General features: G+C 39.9%; 1 protein-coding gene and 1 non-coding gene across 2 annotated transcripts in view; both read right to left on the reverse strand.

The window, feature by feature from the left end:
• SPMIP2 (sperm microtubule inner protein 2) overlaps window positions 1-24,689 on the reverse strand; it is a 103,614-nt gene that overhangs the window by 47,223 nt on the left and 31,702 nt on the right. The gene's annotated exons all lie outside the window — the stretch shown is intronic.
• Window positions 20,784-20,851, reverse strand: LOC142444100 (small nucleolar RNA SNORD104). The gene has a single exon (XR_012783769.1). It is a non-coding gene; the product is annotated as a small nucleolar RNA SNORD104 (small nucleolar RNA).

Consider the following 24,689-nt stretch of genomic DNA (forward strand, 5'->3'; position numbering starts at 1 on the left):
GTTTTATTTTCCTTCCTGTATAATCAGCATCTTAATGTCACAGGCTATATATTTTTATCTTTGTTTCTCAAATGCTTGGTATTAGTATTCCCTATTCAAGTACTAGGGGAAAAACTAACTATCTAACTAATTCACTAAACTAAAGATGGTTGCCTTGGAGTCAATTCCATGTGTGCCATAGTTTACAGAGCTGTGATTCAAACCTGCAGTTCATAGCTAGGTATTGGGTGGATTCAAACCTGCAGTTCATAGCTAGGTATTGACTCATTTGCCTTGCCCAGGTACTCCTGCATCTAGCATGTTCTTAGCTGCTGTTGAATCAGCCCTTGATTCCCTATGTAGCAACCCCGTGTGTTACAGAAGAGAACTGCTTTATGGAGCTTTCTTGTCTCTAATCTTTACAGAAGCACTTTGCCAGGCCTTTATTTTGCAAGTGCCAAGGTGGGTTGTAGTAGTTACATAATTTATGCAAACTTTATAAATAGATTGAAGGGATAGAGTCTAGCCTGCCTATCAGGTCAGAGCCTGAACATGCTTCCTTGTGAGTATAGCCTTCTCATGAGGATGCTGGGAACGTCCTCTCTTTCTCTTGCGAGGTGGGCCACACTCTCTCTCTGCTTCACATTCTGTTGACAAGCCACATGAAGCTATGCTGATGGCAGCCAGAATCCTGGAGCTGAAGGAGCCACACCAGTGCTGAGATGCTTCCACAATACTTCCCCTTCACTGGCCTGTGATCTTCCCGCTGTTGGCACCATTGCATGTGCTGTGTGAGTCTATAGAAGAATTTATGGACTAGTATCAGACATGCAGGCTAATATTGGACTTATGGGGGTAATATTGAACTTATTGACTTGATCTGCACTGATGTGGGATGTTTTCTTAATATATAATTACTCTTGGATATAAAATTATCTCTTGCACACAAATGAGCATCTCTGGATTTGTTTCTATAGTCAACCCGGACTAACACATAGGTTTAAACCAATAACCATCAGGTTAGCAGCTAATCACAAACCACTTAGTATAGCAAGATACTTGAACCAAGCATAGTGTATGCTTCATAAATAATGATTGAAATAAGTAGCTGCTGCTGCTGCTGTTGTTGTTGTTAAGTGCCATCGATTCAACTCCAACCCAGAGGGACACAATGCACAGCAGCATGAAACACTTCACAGTCTTGTGCCATCCTCACAATTGCTCCTGTGCTCACGCCCATTGTTGTAGCCACGGTGTCATTCCATCTCATTGAGGGCCTTCCTTATTTTGCACTGCTTCCACTTTAGCAAACATGATGTTTTTCTGCAGGGACTGATCTCTCCTGACAACATGTCCACAGTATATAAGACAAAGTCTCACCATCCCTTGCCTCTGTGGAGCACTCTGGCTGTGCATCTTCCAGGAGAGATTTGTTCATCCTTTCAGCAGTATGTATTAGTACTTTCAATATTCTTCTCCAGCACCACAATTCAAATACATTGATTCTTCTACTGTCTTCCTGATTCAAAGTCCAACCTTCACATCCATATGATGCAATAGATAATACCTTGGCTTGAGTCAGGTCTATCTTAGTCCTCTATGTAACATCGTTGCTCTTCGTTACTCTAAAGAGGTCTTGTGCAGCAGATTAACCCAATTTGATATCTCTTTTGATCTCTTGACTAGCTTCCATGAGCATTGATTGTAGACAAAATTCTTGACAACCTCAACCTTCCCTCCATTTATCATGAGGTTAGATATTGATCCAGTTATGAGGATTTTCGTCTTCATTACATTGAGTTGTAATCCATAATAAAGGCTGCAACCCTTGATCTTCATCAGCAAGTGCTTCAAGTCCTACCCACTTTCAGCAAATAAGGTTGCATTGAATAAAGAATTGAATGAAGAATGAATGCTAAATAGTATAATACGTGAAGTGTATGCTAATAAAACCATTTAAAAAATTTTTAAAGAATGACTGTTAACTTCTTAATTTTGTGAATAAAACAAAAATGTGTGTATGTGCGTGTGTGTGTGTGTGTGTGTTTATGTGTTGGGAGTAATTTGTTAAAAAAAATAGCATGTGGGAAAATCCTTTAGGTCTGGAAATGAACTACCCTCCTGGCTCAGTTTTTATCCAAACAACAGGCAGGTCCATAAGGGGAACAATAGCACTAGTGAAGTACACACACCTTAGAATGATCAAGGGTTTGAGATCAAAGGACAGCATTTGCCCAAAGAGAAAGCTCACAGTCTTTAAGAAAGGAGGAATGCAAACAGGAAACAGAGGGAGGGCGTGGCTCAGTGAAGCTGCATTGTGGGGATTGCAAATAATGACATGAAACAAAATATGTATGAAGTGTTTAATGGGAAACTGAACTGTGCCATAACCTTCACCCAATTCACAATAAATCATGAAACAAAACACAAAACCACCGCACACACATATAGACAAGAACATGCTTGGTTTGAGGAACTGATGATATAGACAGACCTGCAGGGGCTGTGTCAAAGATTGGTGGGGGGTTAAATCTACATCCCTGATTACCTCCTCTTGTTTCCCTACTGCCATGAGGTTGGGCTCAGACATGCCTTCACTCTTCATTAATTGTTCATTATCTATCTGTCACCAACGGTTTCTCCCATACCACTCTACATCTATATTGGCTTTGATAATTCATTGCAATGGAAGCAAAAAACTCAGACAATATTCACAATTAAGAGAGTATATTAGGGAAGTCAATGGGTTACTACAAGTCAGGATCAGCAAACACTAAGGATACAATCATTCATCTTAGTCAGCAGCCAAATCTCTCTGTCCAGCTCTCAGTCTTTCAGTCACATAGTTCCTTAGCATTTGCGTCCATGCCCAAGAAGGCAGCCCATCTGTCAGTGTGTCCCACAGTTCCACAGTCTTGGGCCAGATAAGGAGAAGGTACCACATAGTCTCAGTGCTACTCTCCTGAGTCCTTATGCCACATCTCTGATGCATATGGGATTGGCGGCCTCCATCACTTTACCCAGACACCACAGACATGTTTTTACAAAGTCCTTAAGGGGTTCTCTCTTTGCTGCTGCTACAAAGATGGCCCATTTGATAGCCAGGGAAGGGTAGTAACAAAAACTGACCAATCCCCTCTGTTAGTATTATAGTCTTTCTGTGTAGTGCCACCCAGTCATTTGATGGGAATTACAGAGACTTGGGTAGAAGAGCGATATGCAAAAATTTTCACTCCACCACAATTAAAGTCTGAGGCTCCACTTCATAGTTCTGAGCTCCGACTACAGTGAAATGCTTTTCATCACCAAGCAACCAGCTGACATACATTAGGAAAGTATACAAATTCACATGGCTGAGTGATCCTGCTATTCTGAGTGGCTTTCCATATCTTCTCACTGAGATTGAAGATGGAAAAAAGAGGAAGAAGATTCAGGGTAGAGTGTTTGTAAAATTGCTTTATGTCTAAATCCTTCTTCCTAATTTTTAAAATGGTCCCAAAGTCTGGAATCTCACTCTTTTTCATGGCAAATGTTACTGGAGGCTCAAGTAGAAAGCAAAGGTTTTGAGATGATGAGGGAAATAAATGTACAAAGTGATCCACACAATGGATGCACATATGTGGATTGTGATAAGAGTTGTACAAGCCTCCAATAAAATTATTTTAAAAATAAATAAATAAAAAGCTATTTTAAACACCCTTAAAAATGTTATGAATTGAACTAAGTCCTTTAAAAAGATATGTTGTAGTTTGAATTCTTTTACCTTTGAATGCCACCTTCTTTGAAAATCAGATTTTTGTTGTTGTTGCTATCAGTTAGGTATGAAGTGATTCCTGACCCTAAATCCTTAGGAAGGATATTTTATAAAAGGGAAAAATCAAAACAATGACACATAGGGGAAATATACCACATTAAGAGGCATCTACAGGTAGTAACGGAACACCAGGAAATACTGACAGCCCCTGAAAGCTAGGAGCGAGGCAAGGGATGGCTTCTTTCTTGATGGACTCTTTAATCTTTAAAGCCACCCACCTTGTGATGTTTGATTAGGGCAGCGGTTCTCAACCTGTGGGTCATGACCCCTTTAGGAGTTGAATGACTCTTCCACAGGGGTCACCTAAGACCATCAGAAAACACATATTTCTGATGGTCTTAGGAACCAAGACACCACTCCTCTAGCTGTCTCCATGTAGGTCCGCCCACATGCAGATATGCCCACATACCAGTACCCGTGTGATGACATCATCGTGCCAACCCCATCACACACACCCCATACAAAGACAGGTGTGTGTGACAGAGTTTGCGCCATAATGTATTTATGTGGACCAGTCACATGTGCAGAGAGAAGCTACTGTGTAGAGAGGAGCTGCTGTGCAGAAAGCAGCTGCTGTGTTGAAAGCAGCTATGCTGTTAAAAGCAGCTACCGCCCATTCACAGAAGCCCATTCACAGTCAAAGGTGTTGCTGAGACAACACAAGAGGAGTTCATTGAACTTATTAACAGCGATGCAGCAAGAACTGATTTCTCTACAATGCCAGTTCAAGTGTTGGCAGTCATATCCTGTTCTGTCTGAGACGGTGTTGTGCCTTCTTCTTCCATTGCCAACAGCATAGCTTTGTGAAATAGGCTTTTCCAGCATGTTGGCTGTCAAGTCTAAATACAGAAGTAGACTTGTTGTGGAAGATGATCTTCGTTGTGCTCTTTCAAAGACTGCCTCGAGAATTTCTGATCTGGTGAGAAAGAAGCTTTCAACCTTTGTACTGACGTTGGCTTTTTATACATACTGTCGCAAAATGTAGCAATGTAGCTTACTGTTGTTATATTAAGACTGTTACCCATGCTTCAAGACAAAATTTCATTTATTTGTAATTAGAAATAAATATTTCACAACATATATGGGTAATTACATATTGTTTTTGTGATTAATCACTGCTTTAATTATATTCATTTTGTAACAATGAAAATACATCCTGCATATCAGGTATTTAAATTATGATTCAGAACAGTAGCAAAATTACAGTTATGAAGTAGCAACGGAAATAATTTTATGGTTGGGGGTCACCACAGCATGAGGAACTATATTAAAGGGTCACGGCATTAGGAAGGTTGAGAACCACTAGGTTAGGGGAACCCCAAGAATCTCAGGTGATGGAGGGAATCGCATCATAGTCTAAATTGTGAGAATCTGTTTTGCAAAAGACTATGGACGACAGTGGGATCCCAAGATACATTTGTAGGACCGACACAGGGAATAAGCCTCTGGCGCTTTTCCTCTGTTCATCATAGAGGGATAGGAGGAAAGCAGTTGCTAGAGTGCATTGGAGAGATGACTATAGAGGACCAAATGATAAACCTGACTTGAGCCGTTAAAACCTTGTCAATTGATCCCCCTTCTGATGCACATTAGGCTTGATCTGGTTTTCGACATTTTCTGATTTTTTTGTTTGTTTTCTGTTTGTTCGTATTGGGGATTATCTCAGATATGTTATATATTGGGGGTCACCCTCTTGAATTTTTGTTACATGTTTTTCAGTATCTGAAACATAGGACTGATGAACCTATAGGAGCAGCAAGTAGACTAGTGGTTTCTGGGGGGTACAGTAGTGGTGGACATGGTAAAAGGGAGCTGAGGTCAAGAAGTTCAAGAGGGAAAAGAATGTTTGGAAACTGATTGTGGCAGTAATTGTACAACACTGCTCGATGTGATAGAACTATGGAATGGTATGGCATCTGTAGTAAGTCCAGTAAAATGGTTTTGAGAGAAAAAAAGAAAGAAACGTAAGCAACTGAGGCAGCAGGCAAACATTCTACTTCTATACTTTGGATAATTTGGGACTGCTGGTTTTAACATAAGGCTTGGATTTTCTATTTGGTATTTCTTGTCTCCTGTATTTGCTAACTCTGAAGTAAAGAAAATTCACCCACTCCAGAAGGGAACAAAACATACCATGACTAAGCAATAATGTGTGCTACTGATTCAAAAAGGACATGGTTTGAGATTCAAAGCTTTAATAAATAAGTATTTTTATTAAACAATAATTAATAAATTGCATCAATATTAAATTATTGATACTAAGTAACTGATATTAAATAATTAATATTAAGTAAACATAAATAATTAATAAATAGCTACAAGAGCAAAATGTTGTTCCTTTCCAAGCTTTCTGACCTCTAAAACAATATGGCTTTAGAGAAACCTACTCTTTCCCCCCCCAACATTTTTATTGGCACACAATTTACGTATCAGACAATTGAATAGTTCAATTGTTCAATCATATCAAGGGAATTGGCTATTCAGCACCCCATTTAGAACTGCAGTCTTTAAGATTAATCTCATGCTGAGCGGCTTTATATTGCAGTAAGCTTTAACTTGCAACAAGTTCTAACCCTATAACTAATGTTTCTAGACTTCAGTAAAGAGTTAGAAAATTAAGTTTGCTTTCATTGGAAATCTAGAGACATGGAGGCATTCCTGAAGGTAAGCTTGGTATTATTTGTTAAAGCCCTAAAAGATATGACAGATTCTTTGGCATTGTGAAAACTGTGTACAGGGAAGTGTTTTTTTTTACCTAATTTACTTCTTTAAAAAAAAAGAATACTGCCAATTCATTATTTGACCTCTCTTAATTTGCCTTGGAAATTTATACATACTATAGTCCATGTATGCAGGAAAAGACTTCAAATGTCTGTGGTAAAATGCATTATCTTTTAATTTTATTCTTCCATGAAACTTTTGAAGCTCTTTTGAAAAACCCAATTGCAAAGCCATTTAACCAAGGTGCAGTACAGCACCGACGAGTCACACATCCTTCCTCTGCTTCCTGAATGCTTCCTCCACCCTCCACCCCATCCCCTACTATGTCGACCCAGTTCTGTCTTATAAATCTGGCTAGACTGGAGAACATACATTGGTACAGATAATAGCTTTCGACACATGGAATTCAGGACAGATAAACCTGCCAGGAACAGTAGTGGGAGTAGCAATATCATAAGGGTAGGGGGATGGTTGGGCTGGGAAAGGGGCGAAAGGTTGGATATATAGCCACCCCCCACCAATGGGGACAAAAAACAGAAATGCGGATGAAGAGAGACAAAGGACAGTGTAAGACATGAAATAATAATAACATGTAATTGATCAAGGATTCACGAGGGTGGGAGAGGAAAAAGAGGAGCTGATACCAAGGGCTCAAGTAGAAAATGTTTGGAAAGGATGATGGCAACAAATGTACAAATATGCTCGATACAATTGATGCATGGAATGTTATAAGAGCTGTAAGAGCCCCCAATAACATTATTTTTAAAAGAAAGAAATTAATTAATCATTGGGTCAAAACTCTAGAGAAACTTCAGATATTTAAAGCAAGACGATGTTTTCTTTAATTCAGAAACACAAAACCGAAATCCATACCCCTTTATGGCAACCATTCCTCATCAAATGAGTCTTCTGCTTACATCTGTCTGGACCTGAAAGCGAGGGAGTAACTTGAGAGACCCTGCTTACTAATGCTTTTGAAATTCTTATTACGAGCACCTGGACCCTTCGCTCATGCGTGTTTATTGGCCTTTAAGATGCAATCACTGGTATGGCACATCATTGATTTAATGGTAACGTTGTATGGGCACTACATTTGTAAACGGCCGTTATAAAACACATCCTGATTTCTGAAAGGTTAGAATTGATAAATGAGGAGCTGATTCCAGGAACCCAAGCAGAAAGCGAGTTTTGAGAATGATGAGGGCAACGAATGTACAGATGTGCTTTACACAATTGATGTATGTGTGGATTGTGATAAGAGTTGGATGAGCCCCAATAAAATGATTTTTTAAAAATTTAAAAATAAAAGAAAGAGAGTGGGTGGAGAGAGAGTTGGCTAGAAAGGGGAAACTGATCACAAGGATCTACATATAACCTCCTCCCGGGGGACGGACAATAGAAAAGTGGGTGAAGGGAGACGTTGGACAGTGTAAGACATGACAAAATAATAATTTATAAATTATCAAGGGTTCGTGAGGGAGGGGGAGTGGGGAGGGAAGGGAAAAATGAGGAGCTGATGCCAAGGACTTAAGTAGAAAGCAAATGTTCTGAGAATGATGAGGGCAACAAATGTACAAATGTGTTTGACACAATGGACGCATGTATGGATTGTGATAAGACTTGTATGAGCCCCCAATAAAATGATTTTTAAAAATTTATAAAATTGCTTTAGAAGGGAAATCCTGTAATTGTCCGATTCTGGATTTCTTGCCTCAAAAGCAGAGCAGTGGTGATGGCGACTTGAATCACCCCACTCGCCCAAAGCTGCTTTTTCTGCGGCCATGTTAACGGCCAACACATAGTAGGTTATGTTTTCCCCAGGGTTTTCTGCTTCCCTGTATTATAACCTTCTCCTCAAATTTCTTCACAGGCTTCTGTAATCTTCTGTTATCGTCAGGGTCTTTGATGCTCCATGTCTCCTTCAGTGACTCCCATTCAGATTTCTCTGAGGAAGCATTCCAAGTTGCAGTCCCCTTTTCTCTCACTCTATCGGGTGTCCCTAACCTTGGTTGCACATCACAATCACTTGGGGAGCTTATGAAAAAATGACCAAACCCAGTTCCCTGGAATGAAATTCTCTCGAGTCAGTCAACTTGGACTGAGCTATTGCATCTATGACTCTTGGATCATATAACAAAAGCTCTAAAATTTAATTTTTTTCACCTATAAAATTAGGACAATATTAAATATCTGCTTCATCATATTGCTGTACACATCTATACTTCCTGTCATTACAACAAATACCACCTCATCTTTTCCCCATTCATTTAAGGCATGCTTCCTTTTAAAAGCTCAATTCAAATCTCTCTTCTTCATGAATACTTCCTCTTGCCTCAGTACTCATTAATCACAATTTATTTTGACATGTGTGCCAAGCACTCTGGAACTCAGTGATAGGTTTGTAAAATCAAAATCAATTCCTAGCTAATCTTTCCTCAACTTGTCTTGTCATCTTTTAATTAATTATCCAAACAGTGCTCTGACATCCCAGAGTGATCTTTAAATATACATATGTATGATTATAGTTTTCTACTTTAAATGTCCCAGTGGATTCTCTTTACTTTTAGATTAAAATCCAAATTCTCTAACCTCGACCATATGGTTCTACATAATTTGGCCCTCATTTGCTACTCTCTCCCTTGGTCACTCTATTCCAGCCACACTGGTCTCTACTTTTATGCAATCTCTTCCCCCCTCACTGCCTTTCTCTCCGGCTGACAATCTTATACTAGTCGGCTTTGAGATTCTATTGTGGTTTGACTGAAAGTTCAGACAGCAGATTACTTTCTTAGCCAACATACTTTATTAGCCAATAATTTATGCACCTATTGTTTCATGGCATTAGTTGCAATTCCTCAACATGACAGTACTCTTCCCGCCTCTTTCCTGGGTTCATGGTTTTCATTTGCCCTTCTTTCTTGCCCCTTTTGGTCTTCAGGAGTGTTTGTAGTTGTTGTTAGTGGTGGTGGTGGTGACCTTCGCGACTTTTTTCAGTGTGGGGGTGTGTGCAAATGCTGCCCATTTGGTCACATATGTCTGCTTGTTCTGAGGAGCACATTCTTCATAGGATTTACTGCTCACTTTAGAGACCTGTTGTTTGGCTGAAAGGTGATCTGCATATATAGGTTCAGTTCCAAGCTTGAAGAATATCTAAGGGCTACAATCTCACGTATCCCACCAGGCATTATCAGAGTGGGAAGCCTAGGCCTTTTGATGAATTTGAATTTTGTACAACATTTTGCTCCCTCTCTACTCATGAGCAACTATTTTAATCCCGAATAGAGTGGTCACTAGTGGTAGCCAGGCATCATCTAGTTCTGATTTTAAGCCAGTGGATGCTGTGGTTTTTGTGTTCTATGAATCCTTTGTACCAAATGTTTATTTGAGTCTTTGGTTTTCTTCACTCTAGTTTGCTTTGCTCCAGGTGAGAGGAGATCAACAGTTGTGTTAGACTCACCTTTTTTTTTTCCTGTCAGCTTAATTACTTCCTTAATAAGCCCTTTGCTGGCTTTTGCCTAGGCTGATGCCCCTAGTTAGAGCTTCCCTCTCTCTGCAACATCAGTGTTTCAAACCCACCAGGTGCTCCTTGGAGAAAAACGAGGCTACCTGCTCCTGTAACAATTTATAAGCTAAGAAACCCTATATAGGGTCACTACAAGTCAGAATCAAGTAATAGCGAAGCATGAAAAGTATTATATTTTTAAAAGTTATATAGCTTTTAACGCCTTTGTCCTCCTTTAGAGCACAGGTATAAGAAGGGCAGACCCTGAACCTCTCTTGTTCACCTGTGATCACAGAATCTAAAAGCACCTTGATGATATAAGGTACTGAACGATTCTGAGAAAATCCTGTTGACTGAGCACAGATTATGAAAACTAGCTAAACACCAAGCTTGATTAGCAAAGAGATGGCCACCAGTCCCAGTGAGCGTAAACAAGGTCGCCTTGAATCCCAAGACAGGAGCAGGAAGAAAGCTTTTTAGCAGTGCTTAAAGTTTCAAGAGGAAGGCAACCTTCAGGTTCTTGATTTCTGACTACTAAAACTAGAATGGGATTCAGAGTTGACAGGTCCAGGGTGTAAACAATACCTTTTTTTTAATTAAAAATTTTTTCTAGTTACAGTTGTCTTCATCAATCAGTTGGCTCACAATATATGCCAATTGATACTTATGTTGCTTTAAATGTATATGCCCACTTCCCAAATTCACAGTTTCCTAAGCATGGGACCTCCAAATTTTTTTAAAAAGTGCTTTAAGTGAAAGATTATGGAGCAGATTAATTTCCCATTTGATGGTTTCTTATATAAAAATAATACATAACATTGATTGCATTCCCCAAAATGTGCCAGTACTCTCCATTTCTGCCCTGGCTTTCCAGTTGTTTTTTTTTTCTCACTCAAATTGTTTTCCCCTTTCTGGCTTCTCCTATTGACTTTTGGGAAAATGTTGTCTTTTTGATCACCTGTAATTATTCTAAGGAACACATGCCTCATGGGTGTTATTGTCTATTTTATGGTCTGTCTATTTTGTTTGGAGTGCTGGTGACTTAGTGATTATGAATTGGGCTACTAAGTGTAAGTCAACAGTTTGAAACCACTCCAAGAAAGAAAGATGGGGTTTTCTCCTCCCATAAAGGATTCCAGTCTTGGAAACCCACAGGGGCAGTTCTACTCTGTCCTATGGATCCTTATGAGTTGGAACTAACTCAATGACAGTGAGTTTGTTTTTTGCCTTAAGCTTTAGTTGTTCTTTCTGTAAAGCACGAGAAACAAAATTAACTACATAATGGTAGTTTGTTTTTGCATTCTTCTGTTGATAGGTACTTAAGTTGTTTCCATTCATGAATAATTCTTCAATGAATATATGTATACATATGTCCACGCCCACCCCCACCCCCCGCCCCCATAGTCTCAGTGGGCTTAGTGTTGTTTTGTTTTCTGTTTTGTTTTCCTTTTCCCTTTTCTCTCACATGCCACTGCCAGCCTCCAGACCACTCCCCTTAGCCTGGGGCATTTAGGTTTGCCCTCCACCCAGTTGGAAGAGCTCTACCCCTCTGCAACATAACCCCAGGCTTTGGAAAGCCCTCCCACCCTCCACCAGGAGATATCCCACCCAATTTATTCTGGGGGAAATTCCACCCACCTTCTTCGGGGTGGTGGTGGGGGTGTGGTGGTGGTGGTGGGAAATTTTGCCTGCCCACCCTCTGCAGTGTTTACCATGTGGCTGGGGAAATCCCACTCACCTTCTTTGGGGGAAATCCTGTGTGTATACCTAGGGGAGCTCCTATCTATCCTCTGTGCTGTGGTCTAACATGACTGAGGGAACTTCCTCCTGCCTGCCAAAGTGCCTAACATAGCCTAAGGCAACTTAGCTAACACTTGCCAATGTTCCTCACTGCTGCAGGAACCTCAGCCCAACTGCTGCAGCGATCTACTAGACCAGGGTAATTCCGTCCACAATGCTTGGTGCTCTATACCAAAGCAAGTAACCCACCAGCCTTCCGTGGAACTCCCATTGCAGTGGATAACCCTGCATGCCCTCTGTGGTGCCCCAAGCTGCCATGGCCACAGCATCAAGGCTTCTTGTGAGATCACCCAGTACAGCACCATCTTCGTGGGTCCACAATCACCCAACAAGCGTCCCCTGAGAGGACCATCCAGCTTACCCTCCAAATAACATAACACTGGTTTACGAGGGAAAGAGGATGAAATGAGAGAGGAGATAAAGTCCATACACCACAGGGAAATACAAGAGCTTAGGGACAAGACAACAAAAAATAGTAGCAGACTCATGGACTCCACCAATTGACTGGGGGCACCAGTGACCTAGAGGACAGCCAAGCATACTTCAACAAACGTGAGGAAAAAAACTCTAGTAAGACCATCAGAGAGTCTGAAGATAACCTAAGAGCTATGTCTGATGCTTTCTACAGGAATAACATCAGACTAATCATATTACCAGAGGAAGACACAACAAAGAAGCCATCTGCATAAATAGTGAGAGAATTCTTGGAGGAAAACTTTCCAAGCTTAATGAATGGAAACCATTCAGGAGGCTGAAAGAGCACCAGCTAGACTGAATCTCAAGAAGTCACCAAGGCACATAATAGTTAAACTATCCAACTTTGAGGAAAAGGAAAAAACCATGAGAGCAGCTAGGGAAAAACAAGCAATCACATATAAAGGTTCCCAAATAAGAATATACTCAGACCTTATCAGCAGAAACTATGAAGAAGAGGAGAGAGTGGAGTAACATATTCCAAAAATTGAAGGGAAACAATGCAAATCCAAGAATACTCTACCCAGCCAAATTATTGATCAAGATAGATGGAGAAGTAAGAGTCTTCCCAGACAAGGAAAAAGCTCAAAGAATACTTTAGAAGAAACCCAGCCCTACAAAAGGTCCTTGCCGACCAAGTAAGGGCAGAAGAACAACACTCACCAAGAATAAATAAGAGACCACCACATAGAACAACCTCACCCAGAGGGCAACACATAGAAAACAGACCCCAAGATAGCATTGGCTTAAGAGTGGAAAGAATGCAGGGATGGTTCATCAGTATCATTCACCATCAGTATCATTCACCACAATGACATGAAAAACTTTAAGAACCACATGATAATATTGATAGATGTGGATAAAGCATTCGACAACATCCAACACCAATTCCTGTTTAAGACACTCAGGATGATAGGAATGGAAGGAAAATTCCTCAAGATAATACAAGCTATATAAAAAAAACCAACAGCCAATGATGTAATCAATGGAGAAAAGACTAAAACAATCCCACTGAAAAAAAAAGAACCAGACAAGGATGCTCCTTGTCCCCACTCTTATTTAACATCATACTGGAGGTTTTAGCTAACAGCATAAGGCAAAAGAAAGACATCAAAGTGGAAGGAAGAGTTTAAACTCTGGTTATTCACAGATGATTTTATATATTGAAAATCCCAAAAGCTTTACAAGGGGAGAACTGGAAGCAATAGAGGAGTTTGGCAGAGTGGCAGGATACAAGAACAACAAGCAGAAGTCCATCGGACTGCTATACACATTGGATAAGACCACAGAAGAGGAAATAAAAAAGGTGATACCCTTCACAATAGCAAGCACGAATTGAAATATCTAGGGGTATACCTGACTAAAAGAACAAAAGATTTATATGAGGAAAACTACAGAACACTATTACAAGAAACCAAGAGTGACCTCTACAAATGTAAGAATACCCCATGCTAGTAGGTTGAAAGACTCAATATAGTAGAGATGTCAGTTCTGCTCAAGGCACCACATAAGTTTAATGCAATCCTGACACAATTACTCTCATTGTTCTTCAAAGTAATGGATAAAATGATTACCAACTTTATATGGAGAGGGAAGAATCCCTGAATTAGCAGAGAACTCAAGAAGAAGAACACAGTCGGCGGGTTTGCTTTACCTGACTTTAGCATATATCATACAGCCCCAGTGGTCAAAACTGCATGGCATTAGTATAATGACAGATACTCAAGACCAATAGAAAAGAACTGAAAACCGAGAAATAAAATCATCAGCATACAGACAACTGGTCGTTGATAATTGCACAAAAAAGATCAAATGGGAAGCAGATGCCCTCTTCAACAAGTGGTGCTGGAAAATATGGATATCTAACTGCAGAAAAATAAAGCAAGACCCTTATTCTCACTCCATGCGCAAAAATAAACTCAAGGTGGATCACAGACCTCGAGGTAAAAACCCCAGTGTTAGGGCCATCAATGAGGGGATTAGGACCAACCTAAGAACTTTGGCACAGGGAATACACAGGCTATCAGAAATAGTGAAGGACACAAATACAGATGAGTCACAAATTGACAAAGGGGATATACTGAAGATAAAACACCTGTGTACATCAAAAGAATTCACCAAGAGAGAAATAAGAGAGCCTATGGACCGGGTAGACTTCTTTAGCAATGACACATCAGACAAAGGCCTTATTGTTAAAATCTACAATGCACTGCTAGCTTCCCAAAAGAAAGAAAAACAAACAAATTACCCATTGAGGAGGTGTGCAAAGGACCTGGACAGAAAGCTCACAAGGGAAGAAATCTGAATGTCCAATAAACATATGAGAAAATGCTCCCGATCATTAGCCATAAAAGAAATGCAAATTAAAACAACTATGAGATACCACCTAACACCCACAAAGATAGACCAATTCCAAAGCCCAAAAAGCAACAAGTGTTGGAGTGGCTGTGGTGAGATAGGAATTCTCACCCACTGCTGGTGGACCTGTAGGTATGTACAGCCACTATGGACATCGAGTTGGCAATATCTAAAACTGATGGAAATTGAGCTACCACAAGACCCAGCAACATTCCCACTGGGCATAGACCCAGAAGAGGCAAGAAACAAACCATGACCAGACATCTGTGCTCCAATGTTCATCACACAGCACATTTGCAAGGTGTAGGAAACAACCCAAATTTCAATCAACAGATGAATGGATTTAAAAAACTGTGGTACATACATAAAATGGAGTACTACACATCACTAAAAAGCAGTGATGAACGCATGAAGCACATTGTCGCTTGGGAATAACTGGAGGAAATAATGCTAAGCAAAGTAATCCAAGCACCAAAGGACAAGTACAAGGTGAGTCTGATGAGGTAAGCTTAAAAAAATGCAAAAGAGGCATAGGGAAAAAGCTACTGTATACAAACATTCCTGGGTGAGGACCAAGTAGTATGACTGGGGCCAGACCCAATCCAGGGATACATGTGGTAGCCAATTAAAAAGTAGGTAGGTGGCAAAAAGAAACAAACAAAAACCAAGAAATGGGTAGTGGAGGAATGGGGCACTAACTCACCCAAACAAGGGTATTGTTTATATCTCCACAGGGAAAGAGGGACCAGACTTCAACCTGGTGCTCCAAGAGGTGAATGCAACACATCAGCATGAAGCAGGCAACCAGTAGAGAAGTCTGAGGGGCACGGCCCAATCCCAAGTACATGGACAGCTTTCCCTTCCCCCAGAAGAATTCACTTCAGAGGACAGCATTGAAGCTACAGCTCAGGGAGAGGGACATGTCTGATCAGAGCACACAGAAACAAATGAAGGGAAAGGAAGAGAGAGTGGAGCACATCCTGGCCCACCAAGCCTTGAGGACAATATCCCTGCTCAGAGCAGTCAATGCACAGAGAAGACCATTTGGCCAGCCCCACTAGGAGACTTGACATCCCTCACTGACCCATAACCCTACCGGGTACAACACTGGAGACACAGTAAAGGAATTGTGCCCGATCTGACCCCACCACACCAAGACAAAACACTAAGGGCATGCAACAGAACAGCTAGGGGAGCAGAGAAAGGAAGTCCTGAGAAAATACCAACAATAGACTTTGGGGCCAGGGCCTGGCACCCCATTAGACTCTACCAGAAAATGCTCCTAAAGGTCAACAAACAGACCTTGACCTATTTACAGGGTTTTCTTCTCTTTGTATTTGTTTTGTTTTCTTTTTGTGCATATTATTATCTCTGCGTGTCTATCTAGATAAGATAGGCGGGATAAACAATCTGGAGGAGAAAACAATGGGACTGATGGTTCCAAGGGGACTTGGGAGAAGGGGAGGTGTGGGGGAAAGGAAGTGGTGTTAACAAACCCAGGGACAAAGAAACAAGTGATTCAATATCAGTGGTGAGGAGGGTATAGGAGGCCTGGTAGGGTTTGATCAAGGGTAATGTAATTCCACAAGGAATTACTGAAACCCAAATGAAGGCTAAGCATGATTGTGGGACAAAAGGAAAGCAAAAGGAAATAGAGGAAAGAACTTGGAGGCAAAGGACATTTATAGAGGCCTAAATACAGACATGTACATACGTAAATATATTTATATATTAGGATGGGGAAACAGATCTATGTATATATATTTATATGTTTAGTATTAAGGTAGCAGATGGACATTGGACCTCCACTCAAGTACTCCTTCACTGCAAGAACACTTTGTTCTATTAAACTGGCATTCCATGATGCTCACCTTCTCAACACGATCGCTGAAGACAAAGCAGGCACATAAGCAAATGCTGTGAAGGAAGCTGATGGTGCCCAGTTATGAAAAGATATAGCGTCTGGGGCTTAAGGCCTGAAGATAAACAAGCAGCCATCTAGCTCAGAAGCAACAAAGCCCACATGGACGAAGCATACTAGCCTATGTGATCACAAGGTGTCTATGCAATCAGGTATCAGGCATCAAAGAAAAAAAATCCTATCTTTGTGAATGAAGGAGAGTGGGGAGTGGTGAACCAAAGCCCATCTGTAGACAGCTGGAAATCCACTTACAGAGGGTTGTGGGGAGGAGAGGAGCCAGTCAGAGTGCAGGGTAGCAAGGATAAAACATACAACTTTCCTCTAGTTCCTAAATGATTCCTCCCCCACCACCATCATGATCCCAATTCTAGCTTACAAATCCTGCTAGACCAGATTGATGTACACCAGGACAGATGAATCCTTCAGGATCAGTAGTGAGAGTGGTGATACAGGGAGGGTGGAAGGAAGGTAGAGTAGAAAGGGGAAACCGATTATAAGAATCTATATATAACCCCCTCCCTGGGGGACAGACAACAGGAAAGTGGGTAAAGGGAGACGTCAGACAGTGCAAAGCATAACAAGATAATTATAATTTATGAATTTTCAAGGGTTCATTGGTGGGAGGGGGAAAACTGAGGAGCTGATATCAAAGGCTCAAGTTGAAAGCAAATGTTTTGAGAATGATGAGGGCAACAAATGTACTAATGTGCTTGACACAATGGATAGATGCATGGCTTGTGATAAGACATGTACGAGCCCCCAATGAAATGATTTCTAAATAAATAAATAAAATGATCTAAGTGAAATGTCAGTTAAGTTCATATGAAAGGAAAACAAGAATTGTGAATTGTGTAATCAAAGAATTGTAAATAATAAAATCCAAGATCATAAGTGGGGACTGTATGAGAGCATAAAATATGAGCACTGGCTTATAGAGGGTTATGAATGAATGTGAAAGCCCCAAATCCATTTCAGAGTCCCACATGGATTCCATTTCTGTGAATGCTCTCTGAAGATCGTCCAGCCATGTGAATAGCATTGCTCTCAGACAGAGTGCATGTGAAAGAGGGTTGATGTAGCGTAGCGGTAGTTGGGTTAGAATGTAACACCTTATAATTTGTTCTCCCTTTAATCATTTAAAATTTATTCTAGTTTTTATTATTTTCTACTTTCTTTTGGATGGAGGGTTTTCTATGTTTGGCTTAGTTTTGTTATTGTTGTTGAGTTTTTTCGTTGTTTGCTTTTGCTTTGTTTTCCTTTATGTGAATTCCAGGATAGGTAAATGTTTAGACAGTAACTGGATGAATAGGCTCTTTCTTTTTCTCTTCTCTTCTCTCTTCTCTTCTCCCCTCTTCTCCCCTCCCCTCCTCTCCTCTCTCCTCTCCCCTCCCCTTCTCTGTTTTTCTCTCTCTCTCTCTCTCTCTCTCTCTCTCTCTCTCTCTCTCTCTCTCTCTCTCTCTCTCTCTCTCTCTCTCTCTCTCTCTCTCTAATTCTTTTCCCATAGCAGACACAATTTTTATTGCACATCTGCCTCCAGGTATGATCGCGGCTAATGTTCATAAGAGATTGCTGTGAGTCTAGACTGCGGCTCATGTGCCAAATGTTCTCCAGCTGATCAAAGGCAAAGGGGGTATTACATTTCGGGACTGTCATTTTTCAGAACCTGTGCTCTTTCTCCTTTGCTGCTGGTCACCTTCCTCAGTAAATGGCTGCATCTCTGGGGGCAGGGATGGGGAGGAGGATGGGATGGAGAGGGGGGTCAACAGTCACTCCTGTGGACATAGACTTGACAGGGGCAGGATTGGCTCTCAGGGGTGTTGAATGTAAGGACCAAATATCCTCATGGATTCCAGAGCTTCTCTCTAGACACCTCAATACAAGGAAAAGTTTCTGAGAAATCTTGGAAGAAGGATGGCCAGAGTTCTCCTTTGAAGCAAGGATAGTGAGGCTTGTCTTCCATGTTTTGGACATGTTGTTAGGGGAGACCACTCCCCAGAGATATACATTATGCTTGATAAAGCGGAGAGGCAGCAGAAAAGAGAAAGCCCTTCAGTGAGATGAATGAAACCAAGACAGAAACAACGGGCTCAGGCATAGAAACAAAGGTGATGCTGGCACAGCACCTGGCAGTGTTTAGTTCTGTTGTGCACATTGTGCTGTAGGCTGGAACCTACTCAATGGCACCGAACCACAAGGGGATTAGGGCAGGGGAGGCTGGAGGGAAATGAGCAGCTACCAATAATGAGTATAAGAACTGAGAAAATGTTCTACAATTCATCGTGGTGATGACTGCACAACTCTTTTTAATATATTTCAACCATTGTATCGTATGATATGTGAATTATATGTCAATAAAACCGTTAGAATAAAAAAAGGAAGTGTCATGATTTTTCATTGTGGTTGTAACATTTTACATTCCCACCTACCAGGTATAAGAGTTCCAATCTCCCAACAGCCTTGCCAATATTTCTTATTTTCTGTCTTTCTTTTTAAATTAGTGACATTTTTATGAAGGATGAGATATTGCAATTTTGATTTGCATCTCTTCAGTGGCTAATGACCACAAGCATTTCTTCAAATGTTTGGTAGCTGCCTGTATTTTTCTTCTTCTTCTTCGTGTGTGTGTGTGACGTGTCTGTCCATGAACTTTGTTCATTTTAAAAATCAGAATATTTGTCTTTTGGTTGTTGAGGTGTTGAAATTTTCTATAAAGTTTAGAGGTCAATGTCTTATCAGATATGTGGTTACAGAAATGTTTTCACTAGTCTCCAAGTTTGTTTGTTTCTTTAATTCTTTTAGAGAAATCTTTCAATGAGCGGAAGTATTTACTTTTAGAAGATCCTATTTATCTAATTTGTCTTCTGATGTTTGTGCATTTTTAGCTATGTTTGGCATTTTATTTATGGTCCTAGTTCTTTCCCTATTTTTCTCCCATGAGTTACATAGTTTTCGGTTTTATATCTAGGTCTTTTATCCATTTTGAATTATGTGTTAGTCCGGGTTGACTAGGGAAACAAATTCACAGACACTTATTTATGTAAAAGAAAGAACTTTATATAAAAGATTGATTGTATATTGAGAAAACATCCCAGCCTGGTCCAGATCAAGTCCATAAGTCCAATATTAGGCCATATGTCCAGTACCAATTTATAAATTCCTCATCAGATGAACAAAATACATGCAATGCAGGAAGATCCCTGACCAGTAGATGGAAAGTCTTTTGGATCCAGTGTCACTGTAAGCATCTCAGTGCTGGAAGGGGTCTCTACTTGGTTCCCCCAGCTCCAGAGTTCTAACCTAGCTCCATGTGTCTTGTCAGCAGGAATGTCTCCCAGGGAGTAAGCCTGTGTCATCATTTAAAGATTGATGTATCTGTCTCCCTGTTTTCAGTCTTTCTTTCCCTGCCCACAAACTATTTCATTAAGAGTTAATCCAGATATTATACTTTTCCATAGTTCAATCTAATCAAGCAGTACTCTACAATTGCTACCACAATCAGTTTCAAAACATTTTCTTCCTTCTTGAACCCCTTGACATCAGCTCCCCTTTACCTCCCCACCTACCCCACCTACCTCCGCCCACCCTCACCCCCGAAGCCTTTATTCAAATTGTTATCTCGGTAGTTTCATCAATCCTGGGTTTCATATACCGAAAAACAAAAATAAAACAAAAAAGACTACCCACAATGACAAAATACTTCAGAGATAAACCCCAATATGCAAAAAAAAAAAAACAAACCCAAATCCCAGAAAATATTGAAAACCAGATCAAACCCAAAGTGCATCAAAAGAGAGAACAAGTAATAAGGTTTTAACCATTCAAGTCAGGTTTATCATTTTAATCTACTACAGTCATCTCTCCAATGCTCTCTGTTTGGTATCCAGTTTTTTATTCCCATCTCTCAATTATGGTTAGAGGAAAATCACCAGAGATTTACTTCCTGTGTAGATCTCAAAAATATATTTTTGCCTTCTGAAAACCAGGATCGCATAATTTAAGCTCCGATACTATTCCCTCCTTTGGGTTGCATAATTCACAGTCCTTGGGTCACTGATGTTGGTGTGCTTCTTCCTTGTGAACTTAGTTGACATCTCATTTAGATGGCTCTTTTCTTGGAAACAAACATCAACTTGATGGCAATGAGGGTTTCTTTTTGGTGCATGCTTCTTGGTTGGCATTTTCTTCTTTCTAGGTTGCCCAGCCCCGGTGGCTCAGCTCAGACTCCCTTCACATCACCATGTCAGCAGTCTAGCAAGTGCTTTCACTGGGATGTCTTTCCAACGGTCGCCTGCCTCCCACCCTGATCCCAGCTAACCAGTCTTGGTACAACCTTCCATCTCACCTCCCAGACTTTGAGCCTCTGCTCAGAGTTTTATGCATGTCACTCCATTGCTTTCTTGCCTAAGTGGGTTCTGTAGGATAATCAGGTCTTAATCTTATTGGTTTCCCGTGGTAGGTGACTTTTTATTTTTCCTGAGCAGATCTTAGGATTTTTTTCTTGGTCTTTGATTTTGGCAAGTTTGATTATATATTGCTTTTTATTGAGGTCTATCCTGCATGGGGTTCATTGAGTCTCTTGAATGGGGTTCATTGAGTCTCTTGGTATCATCTTCTCTTTCATGATATAAAGAAACTTTTCTGCCAGCAAATTTCAAAAATCCTTTTAATAACTATTTTTTAAACACGTTTGCCAACATACAATTACTATATCCCTATAACACCTGAATGTTTAATTTCAGGGATTTTTTTGTTTTTATTCTTTACTTTCATAGTTATCAATATAGATATTAATATATACATTTAATTAAATGTTATGAAAATGTCATGCTCAGCATTATAGGGATATCATAATTTTAATAGTTCAGTCAAATTCATTAGTTTTGCATCCATCACCACAATCAATTTCAGTACATTTCTTTTTCCTTGTGCAACTTGTTAGGTCTCCATTTCCTGCCAACCTCCCCTGTCTTGTCCCTTTGTAGCTATTGATCTAGTTTTTGTTTCTATAGGTTTACCTAATCTAGGTTTCAATTATAGAAAATCATACAAAATCAATAGAGAATACAAACAATTGGCCCCAAAACAACAACACAATGAAACAAAGAAAAGCCACAATCAATAACAAAACAGAAAATATTAAAAGCTGGAGCAATTATACACTGGGTCATGAGGGAGATCACTGACAAGGTGTCACATTTTGACCTAAATGCAACAGCAATAATTCATTTGGCAATGTACTCTGTCTGGTAACAAGGTCTTTCTCATCTCTGATCTACAGACAGAGGGATTCACAGTAGTTTAAGCTGTATGGGAAACCCTGCAGATGGATTTTGAGCTTTCACTATCTGCAACTTTCTGTGAACTGAGTGTTCACAGTTTAAGTTCGAATACCATCTCTTCCTTCAGGTTTGAATTTTATTGTTTGCAATTCTAGAATCACACATGCTGGTGTTCCTCCATGAGGCCTAGCCAGTGCCTGATTTAGATGACTGCTTGTTTTAAGGCAAGCCTTTAAGTTAAGACCACAGATACAATTCTTTCTGATAGCCAGGCACCAAATGCTTTCTTCACTACACGTTGCTACAGCAGTGATCACTTCACGGGGATTAGGTATTTAGCAGGGAAGTACCATAAGAACTAATTGCTTTTGGATTAAGATTACTATTAAATATGATCTCAAAATCCACTCATGTATCTGTGGTTTATATATGTCCCTGGTTCACTTTTAAAACACCATTATTATTTTATAGAAGGACATTATGAATTACCCCCCATGGTGCCAGAAAATATCTGAAATTCTTTCTGACTTTTTTTTTGCCTTCTCCTGTTCCAGAATTCCTATTCCATGCAAATTTTCCCTCTTGATAATGCTCTACATAATGTCTTAATTCTTTTTTCTAATTTTCCCTAAAACAAATTGGTGTCAAGGGATTTGTTTTCTATTTTGCTGATTTTGTCTTCCATTGGTATCGCTCCTATGTCCTGTGATAGTCTATTCTGAAATGTTATGCTTAATCTGTCTGAGCATAGGTGCCTACATTTTGTAGTATTTTGACACCAATGTCCAGATAGAGCAGTGGACACTGCCAGTCCATGGGCCCCCTGTTGGGTGAATGGATTTAGGTGTGGACACCACCATCATTCCACATGCCCTCAGCAAATGGAGAGGTGGTCAGTGCTAATCCAAAGGAACAAATGCCTTAGGAAAGGGATAGGCTCAGGGGGCAGGATGGTGGTGCGTGCTACCAGACCATAATCATTCTCCAGGATAAATGAATAAAGGGGTGGCAGGGCAGCAGGTTTGTGAGCATCCAGCTTAGGGGAATGGAGGATGTGGTTGTTGAGTTGAATCCATTGGATTTTCAAAGGGCTCCTGGCTCTGGACATAAGTGCAGAGTCACACCTGCTTGGCAATACCAGGTAGTGGAGTCTTTGACTTAGAATGGCACTTGCACTGTCTTAATATGACTGCACTACACAGGCTCACCAAGTAGGGCACCAATAACCCATACTTTTCCATGTCTGCTGTCTTTGTATTATCTCTCCTCCACAAGACACACAATCTGATATCTTAACCTTAGTTTTAATACTCAGGGTCCCAAAGTTGTCATCTATGTCCAAATTGCTTATGTTCTGGGATTTTTGTTGTTGTAAGTGTCTCATTATGAGGTGTCTAGCTATGATGCCATCCTGGATGCCCCTTCTAATGCTAGATCTTTTTCATCAATGTTTACTTTCTCATGACCTGGCACAGTATATGTATATTTCCTAGCAGTGAATGTAGTCACTGGTCTTTGACTCAAGAAAAATGTTCAAAGCTTTAGTATTTCTCAATGACTTTCTAATAAGCTTTTTTAGTTTAGATAAATAAAGCAAATTTAATATGTATATCAATGGTTGTTGTAATTTAATTTAATTTCAAATAGTCTTTACTGGTGTTCTTTTCTTGGAAATCTGTGATAGCGTATTTATAGAGAGCACCAATGCAAAAAGATATTAATTCTTGCACTGGGACAATACCATCTGAATAAATTAAGTGGCGTATTTTAATGATATTTTCAAGCAAAGTAAAAATATTTTTATGGCTTTAAAATGCCGTATATAAAAAATGTAATATACATTATAAGTTATAGGAATTGCTCAATAGTATAATTTATTGTCCTGAACATATGCTGTAAGAACTATCAATCTTTTAAAAAGTTTATGGGCACATAATTTACATATCATATAAATCAATAGGTCAATCATATTATAAGCATTGTACAATCATTACCCCAATCAATTTTAGACCTTTTTTGTTTCATGGTTAAATCACTTTTAAAATGCGTTGTGTAGTCACTATCATTTCCAGCGGGTCTTCCACCCTCCGGCATACTTTGTTTCCTTCCCCAACCCCCTCCCCTCTCTGTCCCACACCCCCGACCTCTACCTCTCCTATAAACCCTTTCATCGGTTTTCATCCCTATGGCTCTGCTCCTTCAGTGCTTTACAAACTGGAAAAACCAACAGAAACAAACAAAGAGAAACAAAACAAAGTGGGAAGGATAAAATAATAATGATACTAAGATAAAAATGCAGATAATGACTAAGGAAGAAAAGACCACAGTCAGTATGTAAATGGCCAGAAAAATTTTTTTTTGTTAAGCAAGAAATACTTGCCCCTACAGAAATTTCAGGTTGCGTCAAGAGGGAAGTCAACTGACCTCGAATCAAGTTGTATCCAATCCAATCGTGATTACAATGGTCTCTATCTGATAGTAAAGCTGTTTAAGACCCTTGCCTATGGCTAGAGGTGATTTGCCAGTGGCTTAAGCTGACTCAATACTCTGCAAATAGTTTGGGGACTATTAATCTTTTGACATGAGGTTTGCTTATATTTGTTTGAAGTGGTTTATGCTGTTGCTGTATAGTAGTGCAAGACTGAAATCCAATAATTTTACATATGCAAATAGATATATCCTTCAACAATTTAAAATAAGGGAGGTTGGCCATATAAAGCATCGTTACCTCCAACAATCTAAGGATAATAATGATCATGTTGAATTTGCAGTCCTACAAGAACAAAGCTGATTTCTCTTTTCTCTCTTAGGAATCTGAATTTATATGTTAAATCAAGACTA

This window comes from Tenrec ecaudatus, chromosome 3, assembly GCF_050624435.1.
Source record: "Tenrec ecaudatus isolate mTenEca1 chromosome 3, mTenEca1.hap1, whole genome shotgun sequence".
NCBI lineage: Eukaryota > Metazoa > Chordata > Mammalia > Afrosoricida > Tenrecidae > Tenrec > Tenrec ecaudatus.